This window comes from Schistocerca gregaria, chromosome 4 (assembly GCF_023897955.1).
Source record: "Schistocerca gregaria isolate iqSchGreg1 chromosome 4, iqSchGreg1.2, whole genome shotgun sequence".
Taxonomy (NCBI): Eukaryota; Metazoa; Arthropoda; class Insecta; order Orthoptera; family Acrididae; genus Schistocerca; species Schistocerca gregaria.
This window is the reverse complement of record NC_064923.1, coordinates 125,721,572-125,738,478: the sequence shown is the minus strand read 5'-3', so window position 1 is coordinate 125,738,478 and position 16,907 is coordinate 125,721,572. Positions and strand designations below refer to the sequence as shown.

Here is a 16,907-nt window from a genome sequence, read left to right as displayed (position 1 = left end):
TCTGGCTATTTCACTCGTATTGCAAGGTAGTGTACTCGCAAATTTTGCCTCCTCTTGCGAAGTTGAATACGGATTTAGAACTTCCTCAGCCGAATTTTAATCCTTTTCTTTACACCAGTTGACATGAGCCTATTTTTAAGCGACAGTCAATTTGTGTGGAACAATTCTGAACATATCATGTTCATAGCTAATTGTAAATATCGATACGAAGTCAATAAGTCTAAGAACGATTCTTTCACGTTTTAGGCCAGCGAGCGATCCTGAAAACTCATGTGCGCACAGAATGGATGCTTTTTTGGAACTACAATCGATTTTGGTCCACCTTCACGGAATTCGTAGCTTTCGGAAACCACAACTTAATTCTGTATAAAGCAATTGTTAACAGTCTTTTCTCAAGCTGGTTGATTACCGATAGTTGAAAGAAGCGATTCGATGCATTGTTGCTGACAGAGGCCTTCACAATCGAGAATAGTAACGAAAACCTTTACGTGATACACTATGAAGCCACATTAATGTGACGACCTACCAAAAGGCTGAATAACCACCTTTAGCAGTGCAGACTGCTGCGAAAAGTGTAGGAAAAGCCACTGCGTTTCTCGAAGGTATCGACAGGGATGTAGAGCTATGCCGAATCCAGTGCCGTGGCCAGCTGTGGTACATTTCTCGGTTGAGAATACATAGAGGCGAACACACCGATCGAGGTGGTCTCATTGAATCTCGACTGGATTTATAGAGGGGGAGTTTGGTGGCCAAAGCAGTACAGTGAACTCATCCTGGTGCTCTTCAATCATGGACGTAACACATTGCATTGTCCTGCTGGTAGATGCCCTCTTGCTGAGGGAAGACTAACTGCCTGTAGTGGTGGACATCGTCACCAAGGCACATGTATACTTGTGTTGATCCATTGTGACTTCCAGAATGACAAAATCGCCTAGGGGATGCCACGAAAACATTCCCCAGAACATAGCGCTCCCTCCTCCGACTTATAGCCTTCCGGTGACTGTTGCAGGGTGTCTGCTTTCAGACGTTTCACACCGATGGCATAAAACGAAATTCGTCTGAAAAGGGTCACCTGTCGCCTTTCGGTGGAACCCAGTTGTGGTACTGTCGTGCACATTCCAGCCTTCATCGCCGATGAACAACAGTCACCATGGGGGCACGAACCAGGTGCCAACTGCAGAGTCCCGTGTGCAGCAACGTTCGTTGAACAGTCGTTGAGGAGACACTGTTAACAGGCCCTTGGTTCATCTTGGCAGTCGGTGGCTCAACAGCTGCCCATCTGTTCACCCATACACGTCTCCACGACTTTTGTTCACCACTGTTATGTATGGTCCGTGGTGCACCACTGTTGTCCCGGAACTGATCTTGGATAGCGCCATTCTGCCATGAACGTTGTACTTCGATCACAGTGGCACGCAAACAATTTACAACCTTAGCCATTTCGGAAACGCTTTCTGCCTTGGCCCGGAATCCAATCATTGTGCCCTTTAGGAAGTCGGATAGATCTTTCCGTTTCCGCATTCTGACAACAACTGAACTTTTTCCGTGTCCCTGCTGAGACGATTTATATACCTTTCACTGCTGAGTGCTTATTGCTCGGTGTTGAACACAAGGGTGGCCACGGCCACATTAATGTGACTGACCGTCTATTTCCACTTTTTACAACACGTTTTTTAAACGCTCGCTGTAAATAGACTGATCAGCCAGTTTCTGAGATGCCGTTCATCTAAGAGCAACAAATGAAAATTTTGGATACAATAGTAATGTCACATCCTAACAGACCATATAATGGTGATTTTTGAAAACATGGGAGAGTATCCTCGTAGAGGTGTGTTTCTTCATTCTACAGGGACAGGCGACGTATTAAGTAGTGTAAGACGTCGTGGTCTCCTGACCTTCATTGCTTAAATATTCCGCCCTCACAATCATATTACGCACATCAAGACGCTTCATTCGAACCCAAACGCGACAAAACAAAGTCAATGTTGTATGAATTCATGTAAACGATATGTAAATAACTAATAAATCGCAAATGCGCACCGAGATTGAAATACTCGAGGCTGGCATACACATGCACATTCAAGACACGACAGTCACAGCGGCTTTTAGTTTGGGAGAGGCAAACCGCACGCCGCGGAGCCAATCCCTTCAGAGGACGACTCAGCCTATCTATGTCAGCTGGTGATCGCCCATAGGAAAGGAAGAACGACCCCGTGTTAGGCTTAAAAGCAAATTCCGCTACATTGTGTGGGAGCGCCCGGCCTATGCATTCTTTACAACATAGCACGCAGTTTCAAAGATTTTCACAGGGAGACAGCAAACACCAAATGCCGATGCTACAGATTTCCAGATTGGTCGCCTTAAACGAAACGTCATACTCCGGTTTTAGAAGAGCAATTCTGATTGTCAGGCGATATTCCTGACACCTTGAGCTGATGGAGTAATGGAAGAGACTGAAAGATATACCCCTTCATGTCTGGTGTGGAGAGGGGCCGTTCCGTTGTCGCTCTTGGAGCTAGAACACATAATGTGTACTCAAACAGCGAGGAACAAGTCTCTCCTCAGTACTTCACTGGGAGAGCACCTCTGTTGAGAGCGAATCGGAGTGCGACTCTATGTTGAGTCCTTGCGATTAAGCGTTGTTCACTGTGTTGGCCGACACACTTATTGTGCGGTGTGAACGGACAGAGTTACAGTTAAACGCCTGTGAGCGAATTTTTGAGTGGCATCGTGGTGGACTAGTTATCTGACCGGTGTACCACGCCAATAGTTAGACTAGGGGCGAATAGGAGTCCTTGACTTCATCAAGGTGTAGGGAGAGTTTGATTGGAGAAGGTCAATCCAGACAGAACGAGAGTTATCTTATTTGTCAGCAGCGAGCGGCACAGACAGCAGTCATCGCAGCTTACAGTACTGTGCGCTACAGCTCTTGCGAGCCCCATATTTCCTCCACAACAGTACACTTCACTGCATTTCACACGCGGGAGCCTCGACTGTACCTAGCAACATTCTAACGGACAATTATTCAAGTTGAGTAGGTGCGGCTCTCAGCTATTCTGCCAAGTCAATAACAATCTTAAACTTTGTATAGAAAATTCTTAGTGAATCCTATCCTTGAGAGGTAACTTCACATTCCGAAAAGAACCCAGAAATAACTTGTTCAGTTAATAACTAAAGGTGCCATTGTGATTTCTCAGAATTTTAGCAAAATAAATAATAATTTTCGTTAGTTTCATGTTTTTCTTTCACTAACTAGCACTACTCCAGCACCCAAGTATCCCACTAGTTACGTAAGAAATTTTGTGAATTTTTGTGTCATTTCCTTACAGTGGACGACTCCAGAAGATATCTATTGCTGAAAGTTTTTCAGGCATCTCTCTTTAGAACGTTAGCAGCGTCTGTCTGACTTCTGTAGTAGTGTGGGGGTGGAAATTGCATCTTGCAGGAGCCACAAGGTAAAGGGTACATCTCAGATTAATCCGTTGCGCAGGAATGACAGAATGGAACCCACCCACGCTCACAGTAGCTATGGGAGACTGTATAAAACATCTGGCCGTATTCCTAGAAACTTCTAATCCTTGGTAATTCTTCAGCTGTTTTATGCAGTAATCGTGGGTGATCTATGGTGCCGTATAAATAAGTAATGATGGATTATGAATTACCTTAATTTATTAAAAATAATCCGTCCCTGTGTAACAGATCTCAGCGTAAATTACTGAGTCAGCTTTCCAGCCAGTCATGCATGTGTGATGCTGTGTTTGGTTACGGCAGCAGCAAAAATTTGGCAGAGCTCGCCAGTACATTCAGAAAAGAGCGCGTCCACAGGAGGAGTGGTAAAATCGAATCGTTTGAAACTACCGCTAGCAGACAGATTTGCACCAGCGATTTAACATCATCTCTGATAATGATTATATTTATTATAAGAGAGATAAATTAATCATGCAAAAATTACGTAAATTTGCATTTAAATAGTGATAGATGCTGAGCCGTGCGTCGCTCATGTTCATGCCGTTTCTTGCTTGACAGCTTGTCTCTACTTAACTGTCGCCTCGTTTCTTATTCGATTTGCTGGCGTCACTAAGTTGCCGGCTTGCCTGCCCGTGAGTGGCAGCAGCAGCAGCAGCGCGTATCGATAAAAGCACTGTCGTATTATCTTTGAAGCGACCTCTAGTATTTCAGGCTCGTCGTGTGTCGGGAGTTCAGTCGGGCCGGAGCGCCAGTAAGGTCCGGATAGCCTACTTGCCGACTGCTGGCGACACGCATGCACTGTCCGGTGGAAGGAGACTGGAGCGAGGACGACCATTGGTTGGTCGTTCGGTCGTTCGTCTCATCGGGCGACGTGTATTTGGTCTTTTGACCGTCCCTGGGCCTCGTCAGTTGGTCATTTTGCCGGACGTGGGTCGGTTCCTTTCCTGTGCAGAGATGTTGGGTGCCAAATAGGGAAGTGTTCCCTCTGCATGGTTGGGTCCGATCCAGTGTTCCCGAGTGCCCGTGTCCCCGAGTTTCGAACGGACATCATGGGAGGTGGGATGGAACTGCAGTGAGCTCCGGACAGCCATGACTCGCCCCACCGTTGCCGACACACATAACTTCAGTGGGGACGACCTTGGTTGGTCGTTCGGTAGGTCGTCTCATCGGACGACGTGTATTTGGTCGCCGACCGCTTATGGAAACTCTGCGTGTGTCGACTTGTGATTTCTCCTTGTTGTTCCATAGAGATTGGTTTTAGGATTGTCGGAGTTCTTGGTGCAAGTGTTTACGTGGAACTATGTGTAGCTTCTCTCACTTCCACTGAGCAGTTATGAATGCTGTCTGCGTACTGGAGTAGGCAGTCGGTTGGGACAGAGAAGCGAGTGTGTGTTTCCCTCGCCGTGTTGATGCTGTCCGGCACCGCGTGTAGTTCGACAGCCCTTGGTGTTTGTTCATATTTTTCAGGGGTTGTTGTGCCTTGGTTGTAGTTATACGACAATATTTGAAGACGTATTGCTGGTGGTAATCTTCGTCCTCGCTGATATTTTTCATTATTGTGTCGTTGGTCGCCCGGAAGGGAATTGATTAGGTTGTTGGTCGGTCCTTCAGACGTCCCTGGGTCGGGTTCCCATCCAATTATAATCTTTCTTTTGGCTGCCTGTCTCACGTAACCTTACGTTAGAATTACCTCCTCAGGCCGACCCTTGGAACACTTCTGAGCACAACTATTCTGTCGGTTTTAGATTGTCATTTTATTTTAGTCTGAAGTACTGTGCGAGGCCTTCAGCTGTATATTAGTTTAGTTGTTTTCATTTTAAAATAAGGCCTTCAGATTGAGCTTACAAGATTGATTTGCTCAAAACTAATTGTAAATAGAAGATTTGGCGCCATTTGAAATCTTCGCTATCCAGGCCTTAAGCCTTGAGTTGTTCTATATCCAGTGTGTGGCCTTCAGCCCAGTATTTACGTAAGATTTTCATTTTTAAGTAAGGCCTTCAGCCGCGTGTATTCCTTAAAGCAATTGTAATAACTTGTGGTCGGGCTTTCAGCCGTATTGTTTTGAATCCTTTTATGGGCACGTGTGATTAACTGTTTTCAGGAGAATAAAGCTTGTGTGTTTCGTGCAACTGACAGTAACTGATTTTAGCCTCTTTCCACAATCATAACCTGAACCACTCTGTCCTGCGAAACCAGATTTCAGGTGATACACAAGCTACAAAGTTTATTGATACGCAGATTCTGGACCGTGGCCTCTTGTTTCGAAGCCGCTGCATTTTCTTGGTATGAATCTTTGCTGATGTATCACAGACAGGTATTCTCTATCACTTGCCGGATGCTGACACAGTAACTTAATAGACCGCATTCAGCGCCTCATCAAATACCAGCTCGAGGTACTTAATGTCCGTTGCACTGCAGAGTTAAACAGTCGTACGTCTCCAGTTTCTGGAGGTTGTCTCTTGGTGAGTAGTGTAGAGCCTGAATTTTGGCTCCATTCGATCCTACGCGCCAGTCCGCTGCTCACTTGTCGAGGTGTCGGCATGCATCCTGAACGATCAAGGCCATCTTGAGGCTAGCCTTGGCCTTTTAAAAGCTTCTTGTGGTTACGAGCACGATAACACTGCTCGGACGCACTTGGCGGTAGCGCTGGAGTCTGTGGTACAGGGAACGTCATACAGAAGACGATCTGTCAGTTATGTCATCGCTAATCGTTATGTATTCTCTGCATCAAAACAATCAGCCGACGTGGTGTAATCAGATGGCGCGCGCGAGTGCTTGAGGCAGAAACTGAACTATAACCGTAGGCGACCCTGACTCATAGACTCCGCCCCCGAGCCTCACGTATGCCGCCGCACAACTACAAATGACGACGGTACATCGACGTATGAACAATATCGATAGTTTGTGTAAACAATATTGGCATTTATACATCGGTCTTCTACTTTCAATACATCGACAGTCTTGATACATTTGCCCGGTATACCTCGGACATTCGTGTTTCTTTCACGCTTTTACAGCGCTCTGTATGTAAGCAATCACTGCATTTCAAACACGTAGTCAAATGATCTTAAGAAAATGAGGAATCGTTACGTATTTCTGCTATCACATTGCTATACAGGGTGGTAAACTGATCGTGACAGGGCCAAATATCTCACGAAATAAGCGTCAAACGAAAAAACTACAAAGAATGAAACTTGTCTAGCTTGAAGGGGGAAACCAGATGGCGCTATGGTTGGTTCACTAGATGGCGCTGCCATAGGTCAAACGGATATCAACTGCGTTTTTTTTAAAAAATACGAACCCCCATTTTTTATTACATATTCGTGTAGTACGTAAAGAAATATGAATGGTTTAGTTGGACCACTTTCTTCGTTTTGTGATAGATGGCGCTGTAATAGTCACAAACATTTGGCTCACAATTTTAGGCGAACAGTTAGTACCAGGTAGGTTTTTTAAATTAAAATAGAGAACGTGGGTAAGGTTGAACATTTTATTTCGGTTGTTTCAACGTAATACATGTACCTTTCTGAACTTATCATTACTGATAACGCATGCTGTTACAGCGTGATTACCTGTAAATACCAAATTAATGCAATAAATGCTCAAAATGATGTCCGACAACCTCAATGCATTTGGAAATACGTGTAACGACATTCCTCTCAACAGCGAGTAGTTCGCTTTTCGTAATGTTTACACATCAATTGACAACGCGCTGACGCATGTTGTCAGGCGTTGTCTGTGGATCACGATAGCAAATGTCCTTCAACTTTCCCCACAGAAAGAAATCCGGGAATGTCAGATCCGGTGAACGTGTGGGCCATGGTATGGTGCTTCGACGACCAATCCACCTGTCATGAGATATGCTATTCAGTACCGCTTCAACCACACGCGAGCTATGTGCCGGACACCCATCATGTTGGCAGTACATCGCCATTCTGTGATGCAGTGAAACATCTCGTAGTAACATCGGTAGAACATTACGTAGGAAATCAGCATACACTGCACCATTTAGATTGCCATCGATAAAATGGGGGCCAATTATCCTTCCTCCCATAATGCCGCACCATACATTAACCGGACGAGGTCGCTGATGTTCCGCTTGTCGCAGCCACCGTGGATTTTCCGTTGCCCAATAGTGCATATTATGCCGGTTTACGTTACTCTGTTGGTGAATAACGCTTCGTCGCTAAATAGAACGCGTGCAAAAATTCTGTCATCGTCCTGTAATTTCTCTTGTGCCCAGTGGCAGAACTGTACACTAAGTTCAAAGTCGCCGTCATGCAATTCCCGGGGCATAGAAATTTGGTACGGGTGCAATCGATGTTGACGTAGCATTCTCAAACCCGACGTTTTTGAGATTCCCGATTCTCGCGCAATTTGCCTGCTACTGATGTGCGGATTAGCAGCGACAGCAGCTAAAACACCTACTTGGGCATCATCATTTGTTGCAGGTCGTGGTTGACTTTCACATGTGACTGAACACTTCATGTTTCCTTAAATAACGTTAACTATCCGGTGAACGGTCCGGACACTTGGATGATGTCGTCCAGGATACCGAGCAGCATACATAGCACACGCCCGTTGGGCATTTTGATCACAATACCCATACATAAACACGATGTCGACCTTTTCCGCAATTGGTAAACGATCCATTTTAACACGGGTAATGTATGAAGAAGAAAATACCACCCGCAGTGGCGGAATGTTATGTGATACCACGTACTTATACATTTCGACTATTACAGCGTCATCTGTCACAAAGCGAAAAAAGTAGTCCAACTAAAACATTCATATTTCTTTACGTACTACACGAATATTTAATAAGAAATGGGGGTTTCTATTTAAAAAATCACAGTTGATATCCGTTTGACCTATGGCAGCGCCATGTAGCGGGCCAACCATAGCGCAATCTGGCCTTTCCCCCTTCAAGCTAGACGAGTTTCGTTCTCTGTAGTTTTTGTTTGATGCTTATTTCGTGATATTTTTAGCCGGGTCACTATCAATAGACCACCCCGTATAGCATTAAAAAAGATTGGAGATACTGTTAAATTTATAAACGTATACAGGAATGTCGGATCATTTGGCACAAGAGCAAAAAATGTGGATTAGTCTGAGTGGAAGATGAGATTCTCCTCGCTTAAAGTTATTACTTAAATTAATGCTATTTCAATACTTTGTGGACATTCAGTATTACTTTAGAATCTTGAGTTTCATTTGAATTCTGTCAGGTACAGGAGGAGGGCAGTTCAAACCTCAGTCCAGAGGTAGGTATTCTGTAATGTCCCCAGATCGCTTAAGGGAAACGTTGAAATGGTTCCACGAAAAAGGAACAGCCGATTTACTTTCCCATCTTATCCTAATAAGTGCTCCCTCAGCAGTGCTCTCATCGACGGCATTTTAAGAGAATCTTCTTTCCTTTTCTACTCATAAACTTTGAAAATGGTACTAGACATCAGAACGTGATGAACCGCACATAGTTTTGCCAAATATAGGCAGCAGAATTCTTGTTTGTACTTATACTGTGGGATATGCATACTATTTTGGTCACTCTGTAAATAGTTTCTTAAGTAAAAGTCAATGTGCACTGCTCACACAGAGCAAACGCATGTAGTTGAGTAATCTTTGACTACTGCTATAATATCTTTGTGTTGCAACAGCGCCTCTGCCTCAGAGCGCTAACAAAGTTACATGTTCATGTTCTAAGTAGAGGCCACCCGCTGTGGTCTAGCGATTCTAGGCGCGCAGTCCGGAACCGCTCGACTGCTACGGTCGCAGGTTCGAATCCTGCCTCGGGAATGGATGTGTGTGATGTTCTTAGGTTAGTTACGTTTAAGTAGTTCTAAGTTCTAGGGGACTGATGACCAGAGTAGTGAAGTCCCATAGTGCTCAGAGCCATTTTCTAGGTAGAGCAGCGTTGAGTAGCAGATTTATTTTGAAGATTGATCCGGAAATTTTCTTCATTAGTGTGATACGAGATTGACAGAATTGGAGTATGAATATTTTAATGCAATTATGGAGAAGAAGCTAAGGAGAATACTTGTGAGTTTTTGTGGAATGTCGAGATAATGAGGTAAGCACGGAAGTGCGTAGCATTGTGTTGTTTTATTGAGACTGTAGTAACGAAGCTCAGATAGTAGGATTGCTATATGGATTGCTCTTGTAGGAAGATGAAATTCTCCTTGCTTTAAAGTTATTTCTTCAATTCGTGTTATGTAAATACTATTGTGATCATCCAGCTGATTTTCAAAGTATTTCTTTTGAATGTAGAGTTTCATTTGAATTTTATCGGAAGTCATTTCTTTCTTACCAGTTAAAGTTCCCATCCTTCATCTAGTATATTATGTATGTATGCACATAGCACTTCGTGGTACGAAATTTTCAGTCATTTTTTTTGTGTTGCTTTTCTGCTGTGTGCTGTGCGCTGTATTCGAGAAATATGAAAAAAAAAATGTTTGTCAAGGCAGTAGCTAAGTTTAGGGCCAGGTTACACTCAGGGGACCATTGGATTCCAATAAAAACAGTTAGCTTCAGTTTCTAGACAGTGCTGGAGTAATCATATTACGACTCTATGTAATTCAGGAGGAGGAGGGAATTAGTGTGCAACGTCCCATCGACAATGACGTCATTACAGACGAACAACAAGCTCGGATAGAGAAGGATGGAGGAGGAAGTCGGCCGTTCCCATTCAAAGGACAGTTTTAAGGAGTATAGATTATGTGTCGCTTTGCAAGTTAGATCTGGAAGCTGGAGAGATCTGGAGAGTTTGAATAAGTCTCTCTCACCATTCTTTCCACCAATCTGTCGTCTTCTAAAGTTGTGTCCCCAGCGCAGAAGACGGCTCGTCGGTCGTGGGATCTTCTTCGGCGGAGGTTGGTACGCTGTCGATTCGAATCTGTGATTGTGCTTTTTCTATGGGATGGCACTTCCCCAGGTTAGTCCCTGTATCTACAGAGGGCAAGATCTGTAGTACTGACAATGACGGTAGGCGATACTCCTCATTAATGTATCCTGTTTGGTTATTATTCAAATATTCACACATTCACACTGTCTTTTACAACACTCGGCATACCTTTCTTAATTGTATGGAAACGTTTCCATCCAACTTCCGAAATATGATACGCATGTCCGGCTCTTCATTACGCACTAGACAGAATGAATATTACACATTGGCGAATAAGTTACGCCCGATATAGAGTACAACATGACCGGCTCTGAAGAACATCCGAAACACAGTGACCATTACATATTCACATCTAAGTGACGCACGATACTCAGATACGTGTCCGACTCTCGAGAACGCCCGAAACAGAGATATGTGTCCGGACCTCCAGAATGCCCGAAACAGAGTGCCTAGCGCTGCCGAAGTACCTCCCTTCGTCTCACAGGCGTGGCAAAGCGACCCGAAGGTGTCCGAAGCACTTCGGTTGATATCGTTACTCGTACGTTTCTTAAAACTAGTGAAATTTAATAAATTAAAACGACAGACTCGTACGGTACCCTGGGAGAGTGTCATACTAAAAACTGGGTTAAATACCATGAAAAGTATATAAATAATTAATAAGAGAACTTTGGCGTTTTGGCGCCCAACGTCCGAATGTGCCGACCAGTCAAAAGCAAAGTTCAGTACAACAGGCGGTCTCTCCCACGGGACTGCTACATAATGTACCATCTGTCGCTTGTACATCATCCCACTTTTGTACCATATGCTACTTCACGTGTATCAAGCGGCATTGAGACGAGTTTCTAGCAAAATGAAATACTGGCGGCTACAGCCAGAAACATCACAGGAGCTTCACTCAGATAGAGAGAAGCAGACAAACGGATAAGTTGCAAAATGTCCGACCATGTGGTCTTCTATGGAGCTTCCGTAGTCTCGCACAAAATTCCACTGGCTGGCGTGGTCAGAAGTCAAACACTCTTCACAGCGCGTGCACCGCGCTAGGCCTCACAATCCCTTAGGTCGTCTACTCTGAACAGCAAGCAGTTTGTCCGTCCCTCGGCGGCCACTGTGGTGGTAAAACTACGAGACTTACTTTCTAACATGTCTCCCTTTGAGTAATGACACAAACATAATGTCTCATTTAAGTGTGTAACAACAACACAGCAACTTAAGTAAACAACAAACAGGGACTGGTCACTGTTTACCAGTTTCTTTTATTTACTACAAAAAACTGGCCACTGTGGTGGTAATTTACGAGACTTTCTTTCTAACACGTCTTCCTTTGAATAATGACACGAACAGAATGTCTCATTTAAGCGTGTAACAACAACACAGCAACTTAATTAAACAACAAACAGGGACTGGTCACTGTTTATTTACTACAAGAAACTTGTCATAACTATTTGTTCGCAACTAAATGGAGCAGATTACGTTAGCATGACCGCCAATAGTAGCACTTCGTTGTTTAATGCTCCATATTTCTGAAGCGGAATGTATGCAGCGTCACATGGCTTTTCCGGTATATGGCACAGTACATTTTACCATTTCGTGATGTATGCAGTGCGCAGGTGAATCTTGATATATGACTGTATGGTGTTCTCACCAACAACTGAGCTATTTGAGAGTAGCACAAAATGGAACGTTTTGAGCCTAATGTAAACTAGCACCATCTACTGAAAAAAAGAGAGGAAAAAGTCAAGTCAGTGATGTATCTCTTCGATAATTGTAGGTGTGATGACTGAAATTGCCCAATATAAAAATGCTAAACATATACACGTACGTGTCACAGACAATACTGATTCCGTTCCCGAATATATTCGTACAATTAAACGCTGCACAACTCTTCACCACAATGGAATGTGTAGGCAATACGGTTACGATTAATAAACATTGTACGTGTGCAGCATTAATTACAAAGTATTACGAAATGAATATATGTGTTTTAACGCTTTCAATTGTAAATAATGCTTCAAATAAAAGGGCAATTCAAAAGTTTTGTTTTTGTACGTGTACGCAAAAGGAAGAGTATGGAACGACCTAGAGTGTCTGAAGAACGTGTTGAACGAGTGAGAGCCTGTCACCCGTAGCCCCAAGATATCAGTTCGGTAGGCTGGTCGTGAATTAGCAGTTCCAGTGATCCAGTGACGTCTGTGAGTAGATTTTTAACGAGACTCTTACAACTGCGTTCTTATCGTTTGCACCTGTTACGAGCTCTTAAGCCTATAGATTACTGTTTACATGCCAACTTCGCAAACGAAATTTTGATGCATGACGACGAAGATTTTTTGCATCATGTGGTGTACAGTGACGAATTAACATTTCACCTAAGTGGAATTTTAACACACATAAAGGGCGTATGTGAGGTCACCAAATCCCAACGACATGGTACAGTTGCAACGAGACTCCCCAAATTGAATCTTTTTTTGTGCCATGTTTCTGAGGCAACTTTAGGAGCCTTTCTTTATCTGTGAACCAACGGTAACCGGCGTTTCTTATCTTATTGCACTACAGCTATGGCTCTTTCCTCAACTGGAAGAAGCTGAGCCACAGACCTTTATTTGGCACAAGGTGGTGCGCCGCCTCAAGGCATAGCTCAATACGCCATTGTTTAAACGACTTTGTACCCGACAACTGGATTGGTCGCAAGGGACAGATGATAGAGTTTGTTTTGCATGACCTCCCACGTTCATACACGATGTGACGCCATGCTATTTTGACTTCTCATATGTATGTGCCTCTGCTACCAGCTGATCTAATTGGTTCAAATGGCTCTGAGCACTAAGGGACTTAACATATGAGGTCATCAGTCCCCTAGAACTTAGAACTACTTAAACTTAACTAACCCAAGGGCATCACATACATCCATGTACGGGGCAGGATTCGAACCTGCAACCGTAGCGATCGCGCGGTTCCAGACTGAAGCGCCTAGAACCGCTCGGCCACAGAGGCCGGTCCAGCTGACCTACCAAACTTTAGAACAGCATTGTTGCAACAATTACTCCAGATATACTGATCAAGGTTTGGGAAGAACTCGCCTCTCTACTCGATGTGTGACGAATAGTGTTCACATTCAAAACTTGTAAGAAGAACTTTCATTTCATGATTTGTTTATAATTGTAAGTTGAATATAATGAATGCTACAAAGCCGTAAAACCTGATTACTCATTTTGAAACACGCTGCATATAATGTTCGATATGTATTCTTAAAAGGCACACTAGACTTCAACCTTCCAGACTCTAGTTATTTTTGCAAGGTTCTTGTGTGAACAGGACAAATAACGTGACATACTGCTCCACATATTTAGGAAACGTTAAGTGGCACAGCTGGATTAATCCTCTACACTGCCACATATGTAAAAATAAGAGTCATCAGCCTCCCTTTGGCCAGTGAGACAGGGCTGAACTATTCCCAGCTCCAAAGCAAAAAATTAAAAACTCTATTGCTGTCTACTAATTTCAAGAAACTTTCCAAGATCCGACCACTGGACTGGAATGCGTTCACCGCTAACAATTCAATGCACCGCCTTCAATGGTTACTGTCAACGTACATCGATAATAACCACAATGACAAAATGGGCATACTGTGCCAAAGTCCATATGCAGAAACTCACTCAGAAACAACACGCACGCAAATCTGCAGAGAAACAGATTAAATTTGGTGGTATCAATTAAACCTAGCCAAAAGTCACTTTTATCCAACACCACGCCCAGCTAGCTAATTTCTCCAAGCTCGGCTCTGAGACCTCTTTTTACTGCCCAAGTCCATACTCACTGTTCCACAAAATTCGCACAGGAAAACAGTGAAATATGATAGCAAGATTCCACAAATGCATACAGGAACAGTTTCGAATTTTTTTGGGCTTTCCTTACAGGAAAAGCAACATCATTGATCACAAAGGGACACAAACTCCATAATTCCGAAGTGGCCGTTGAAACTTAAACATCAAGAAGGACAACAATAATAATGAAGTTTCACTTATTGTGCATCTACAGTGTGGTGGGTGTGACACATAACTGAATTTCTAAGTCATTTTTGGGGTATAGAGGATTCGAAATTGAGTGCACACATCTGAAATCTGTGATGACAACAATGGATCTAAATGGAAGTGATCTTGTACGACAGATACGGGTACTCCATTCCATGCTGCTTCTGCTGTTGCCAGAGTTCATCAATCGTAGTGACTGGGGGATGGGTGGCGTGCCACATGCTTCTGAACAGGTCAGAGCTCTGGACACGGGCTCACTAGGGCCAAACTCGAACATCCTCCTTATCCATGCAAGTGAGGACAGCACTGCCAACAAACAGTACTGTGTGATACTGTTGGAAGCTACCGTAGCAGAGACCTTGAAGACGGAGCACACCTACATGTTAGAAATTTAATGCCAGTGGCGAAGCCAGTTGATCGACTTGTGCACTCGGTCGCAACAAGAGCCATCAGGCCAGGTGCTGTCACCGTACGACGACGACAAAGCAGCCTGGCAACGTTAGTTCTCCTCGGAGCCTCGACACATCACTACTTCCCTCGTGACACTGTACGCGGGACTCAGACTCATCTGAAGAGACGGCATGGGACCACTCGTCGTTTACGCACTGTTGTCAGCGAGACTCTCTGAGCCGCTTCACAGGAGGCCGCAACAATGCAGTCACATTCCGTGGTGCCTGCTGCAAACAGATCCATTTCTTGACACGAGGTACCTGCCGCGGTTGTTGGATCCTGCTTGTCCGAGAGAACAACACGCGTCTCCTCTCCGGCGATTGTTCCATGCGGCCCACTGAGACACTGCGCGGCGTTGAGTGTGGTCCTCGTGATCCCCCACGTTCGATATTAGCACGAGTGTTTTGGGATTGCTCCAGCGGGAGCTGCAATATTGCGGAACAGCAACCCACAGTTTCGTTGGGTCATGATCCTGCCACTGTCGGTTCCAACGTGTGCAGTGTTTTCACTGGCAACCACCATTCAGATGCGATTTATGAATAAGATTCTCACTGCATAATCTTCGCTAGTATACAGAATGTAGCTGGCGATTCTCTTTCCTCTTTTGTATGGTTGTAATGAAATGGTAACCATTTGTATATCGAGCATGTAGCACACTTCATACCAGTATGAATTAGGTTCCATGCCGCTTTCATGTTGCTGCCTTCTTAATGACCAGCAATGATTTTTATAAGCACTGGTGACCATGTTCTTTCTTTCATGATCGCTGTCGTACCTGGCAGAGTAAACCTAACGATCGCCATTTTCAAGTCTTCGTTTTACTGTTTATCTATACTCCTGGAAATTGAAATAAGAACACCGTGAATTCATTGTGCCAGGAAGGGGAAACTTTATTGACACATTCCTGGGGTCAAATACATCACATGATCACAATGACAGAACCACAGGCACATAGACACAGGCAACAGAGCATGCACAATGTCGGCACTAGTACAGTGTATATCCACCTTTCGCAGCAATGCAGGCTGCCATTCTCCCATGGAGACGATGCTGGATGTAGTCCTGTGGAACGGCTTGCCATGCCATTTCCACCTGGCGCCTCAGTTGGACCAGCGTTCGTGCTGGACGTGCAGACCGCGTGAGACGACGCTTCATCCAGTCCCAAACATGCTCAATGGGGAACAGATCCGGAGATCTTGCTGGCCAGGGTAGTTGACTTACACCTTCTAGAGCACGTTAGGTGGCATGGGATACATGCGGACGTGCATTGTCCTGTTGGAACAGCAAGTTCCCTTGCCGGTCTAGGAATGGTAGAACGATGGGTTCGATGACGGTTTGGATGTACCGTGCACTATTCAGTGTCCCCTCGACGATCACCAGAGGTGTACGGCCAGTATAGGAGATCGCTCCCCACACCATGATGCCGGGTGTTGGCCCTGTGTGCCTCGGTCGTATGCAGTCCTGATTGTGGCGCTCACCTGCACGGCGCCAAACACGCATACGACCATCACTGGCACCAAGGCAGAAGCGACTCTCATCGCTGAAGACGACACGTCTCCATTCGTCCCTCCATTCACGCCTGTCGCGACACCACTGGAGGCGGGCTGCACGATGTTGGGGCGTGAGTGGAAGACGGCCTAACGGTGTGCGGGACCGTAGCCCAGCTTCATGGAGACGGTTGCGAATGGTCCTCGCCGATACCCCAGGAGCAACAGTGTCCCTAATTTGCTGGGAAGTGGCGGTGCGGTCCCCTACGGCACTGCGTAGGATCCTACAGTCTTGGCGTGCATCCGTGCGTCGCTGCGGTCCGGTCCCAGGTCGACGGGACGTGCACCTTCCGCCGACCACTGGCGACAACATCGATGTACTGTGGAGACCTCACGCCCCACGTGTTGAGCAATTCGGCGGTACGTCCACCCGGCCTCCCGCATGCCCACTATACGCCCTCGCTCAAAGTCCGTCAACTGCACATACGGTTCACGTCCACACTGTCGCGTCATGCTACCAGTGTTAAAGACTGCGATGGAGCTCCGTATGCCACGGCAAACTGGCTGACACTGACG

At 45.0% G+C, this 16,907-nt stretch overlaps 1 protein-coding gene across 1 annotated transcript in view; it reads right to left on the bottom strand.

Moving 5' to 3' along the window:
- LOC126266957 (uncharacterized) overlaps positions 1-16,907 on the bottom strand; it is a 1,160,365-nt gene that overhangs the window by 1,001,216 nt on the left and 142,242 nt on the right. The window lies entirely within an intron of this gene.